At 38.8% G+C, this 3,706-nt stretch overlaps 1 pseudogene; it reads right to left on the reverse strand.

Annotated features, from left to right (window-relative positions):
- Positions 1-1,042: 1,042 nt before the first annotated feature.
- Positions 1,043-3,438, reverse strand: LOC116144008 (annotated as a pseudogene).
- Between the last annotated feature and the right edge of the window lie 268 nt (positions 3,439-3,706).

Raw genomic sequence — 3,706 nt, forward strand, 5'->3', positions numbered from 1 at the left:
TGTCAAAAGATAAAAATGCAGAAAGTGTTGATGAGGGACAGTATAGAAGCTTGGTTGGCTGTTTGCTGTATCTTACGGCAACTAGGCCAGACATCATGTTTGCAACAAGCCTAATGTCCAGGTTTATGAATCAGCCCAAAGAAACACATTTTAGAGCTGCAAAAAGAGTGCTCAGGTATGTGAAAGGGAGCACCAGCTTTGGAGTATGGTACAGGAGATCAGAAGACTTTTGTTTAATTGGTTTTTCAGATAGTGACTAGGGTGGCTTAGTGGAGGACATGAAAAACACTTCAGGGTATACTTTCTTCCTGAACCATGGTGCAATCTGCTGGATGTCGAAGAAACAAGAAACGGTTGCACAATCCACAGCAGAGGCAGAGTACATTTTAGCTGCAGCTGTTGTGAATCAGGCTGTCTGGCTGAGAAAAATCTTGGAAGATTTGAAGCTGAAACAAAAGCATCCTACTGTGATAATGTGTGATAATCAATCGGCTGTCGCTATGGTTAAGAATCCAGTCCATCATGGGAGAACTAAACATATAAAGATCAAGTTCTATGCAGTGAGAGAAGCTGAGCAGGAAGGAGAAGTGAAACTGGTCCACTGCCATGGTGATGATCAAGTGGCTGACATCCTAACTAAGGGATTATGTAAAACCAAGTTTGAAAGCTTCAGGATCAGACTTGGTGTTTCCAGCAAAATTATCAAGGAGGAGTGTTGAAGCATTGATAATTTGCTGGAAAATTCAGTTAAGTCAGTTTATTTTTGAATGAGTGTTTGGTGCCAAGCAGCAGATGCATTCCCCCTTTTCTGCCGAAATTGAAGCTGCTGTGACTGTGCTGGAGTTGTTAATTTTTGTGTCATGTTTAGGTGTAATCAGTGTAAGATAAATGTGTATTAAGTTACCAACTTCGTTTTTGAAATTTAAAGTCTGAATGGTTGTTGTAGTTGGTAAAACAGTAAGCCTTTGATGTGTATATATTGCAAGTTACAGTATAATGAAATACTGCAGTTCACTTTCAGTATTTTTTCTCCTTTTCTTTCTTAGAGTTCTCCGGCCAAATACCAACAAGTGAAATGGAAAATTGAACTCTATCAAATTGTGAATCATTGAATAAATTTAATATGAAACATGTTGCTACAAATAAGTGGTATATAATAAGATTACCTGTCTGTAAGAAAGATTCCAGTCAGACTCGCAGACGTCTAGAGCTGTGAGGCCTTTGTTGTTCTTGGTTCTCAAATCTACACATTCAGTTGCCATCAATTTTTTCACCATCTTGTAGTTCTCTTTCTTGATAGCTAAATGCAACGGTGTGTCGCCTTCCACGTCAAGTTCATTCACAAGCTCCTTCATCTCTTGCAAGCGCAAGAATTCCCTGACATTGCGCGTAGTGTTGTTTAACACAGCAAGATGAAGCGCGTTCCAGCCAGTGGGGTCACAGAGTTCCATTGTGTCTGGACAGTATAGGAGTATCTCTTGAAGGACATCAAAGTTTCCAGAGCTGGCAGCTTCCAGTAATGGCGTCCTTCCATTGTTGACTCGCAGATATGCAGATGAGGTACTTTCTTTGAGCAACTCATGTATAATATTTTTCTGCCTGGCTGCTGTTGCAAAGTGAAGGGCTGTCTTTCCACTAATGTCTGGTTGATTAATGAGTTTCAAGATATCTTCTTCTTCTAGCAGATAACCAATGCAATCTATGGCAAGGCATTAAAGAGATACATTATATAAGTCAGATGTCAATTTCCTGATAAAAGAGGCTTCTATGAAAGCTCAGATTAACTATCATATTGGAGATTGGGTGCAGGGATCTTTAAGATCTCCCTTTCCTTAATCAATCAACCTGTCCCCATATAAGTCTTTTGGATTATCCGGTTCCAAATGATTTGTTCATTTGGGCAAGTTAATTGTCTTTATGATTTTTCAGTGCCATATTATATCCTTCAGACTGGACACTTCCCAAATTGGAATTACTCATTTGTTGACCGGTTGTTTATCTTAGATGAATGGAAAACATTCTGTTATACCTAAAAAATTAGAGCTAACGTGGGCTTACATCAGCGAGAATCAATCAGAGTTCAGGAAGACATTATGTCGTTCAACTATTGCCATGTCATCCAATGATAGAAGGAGTAAGGTTGTCATCGGCTTGGTAGATAAAGGCCTGGCAAGTGAGTGGTATGGAGTCATCCTCTTGCCCAAACCCTGTGCGATTTAAGAATATCTTTTGTGTAATCGACTAATAGGAAGTAAGGCAGGAACTATATGGCACCTGTCTACGGACAGACCTATAATCATTACCTAGAAATCTCTTACTATTAATAGAGAGCTCCTATATCATTTTTGGAGATTCTAATTCTAATAATATAAACTCTCTCTCCCTCTCTGTATTTCTATTCACTCTGATCACTACATGCAACCTAATTGTAGTCTCTCATAAATAAAAGACAATGGACGTAGGATTCACTTTGAGCATCCGAACCACTTTAAAAATCGTCTTTCTTTTATTTGTTTCATTTTCCAGTTCACGTGTAATTTCTAAGTCTGCTTAACACTTTGTACTTGCGAATAGTTGGTGTCAAAATCGAGTATCAATACATTGAATTCTTTTATTGTTTTTGTCTTTTCACCTATATTTACTACATGGGTTTTTCATTTTACTTGGATTTTTTTTTTCTTTTGAAGATGTTACCTGTGCTACTTTGCAACTAACAACAAAGGCAGATTATTAAGATGTTTTTGAATAAAACAGAGAATGATCATACCAGTGCTTCTTGAAAGGACGGCGGCATGCAAGGGATTCTGCCCATCAGGGCCTCGGACAGCATCACGCAAGAGATTGACTCTCTCTGCATTTAATCTTAAGAACCTTAAAATCCTCAGCAACACGGCCTCGCACCTTGATTCAGCAGCTAAATATAGAGGGCTCTCACCTGCACTTGTTACAACTCCAGCCATTTCACGGTCTAGTTCCCACAAACACACACAGTGCAACTTCCTCATGTCCATTCCTCAAAGCATCATGCAAAGACAAGCTTTGAGCCTTATTTCTCATCCTCCACAGCCTCGGAATTCCACTCTCTCCATCTTCCAGTTCTCTCAAAACAGTTGTACCCGGAGTTTCGATCGAATCAACTCTAAACATACCTCTACTTCTTTTGTCATTAATGAGAAGTTTTACCACAGCATTATGGCCCGCTCTCGCTGCAACATGTAAGGGAGTGTCACCCTTTGAGTTTTTATGGCTTGCAAGGAAGGTAAATATTTGGAGAGCCTCATGAATAAATGATTCATGACCCAATTTTGCAGCTACGTGAATTATATTGTTCTCTTGATTTGTATGCAAGAGGAGACTGTTGTGATTATCACTTTGGATAAACTGTTTCAAGAACTCCACGTCTCCCTCTCTTGCTGCTTTGTACAGAGAACAATCCATAGCTTTTCAAATTTAAACTCTTTTTCTTCTGTAAGAAAACAAAGGAAGGACTCTATAGTGATCCACAGCGTGTTGATTTTGCAAGTAGAACAAGACATTGGCAGCTGCAATTTATGCAGTTTTTCACAGATTAACCAAATACTTTCATTGGTACGATGCATGTAGAGAGATTCTGACAGGAGTCAAGATCTTAATTAACGTATAATAAACAACTGAGAGAATCCAATTTGAACTTCAAATAGTTGTTAAATATCATTTTCATTAACTT

Source organism: Pistacia vera, unplaced genomic scaffold (assembly GCF_008641045.1).
Source record: "Pistacia vera cultivar Batoury unplaced genomic scaffold, PisVer_v2 Contig436, whole genome shotgun sequence".
NCBI classification, from domain to species: Eukaryota; Viridiplantae; Streptophyta; class Magnoliopsida; order Sapindales; family Anacardiaceae; genus Pistacia; species Pistacia vera.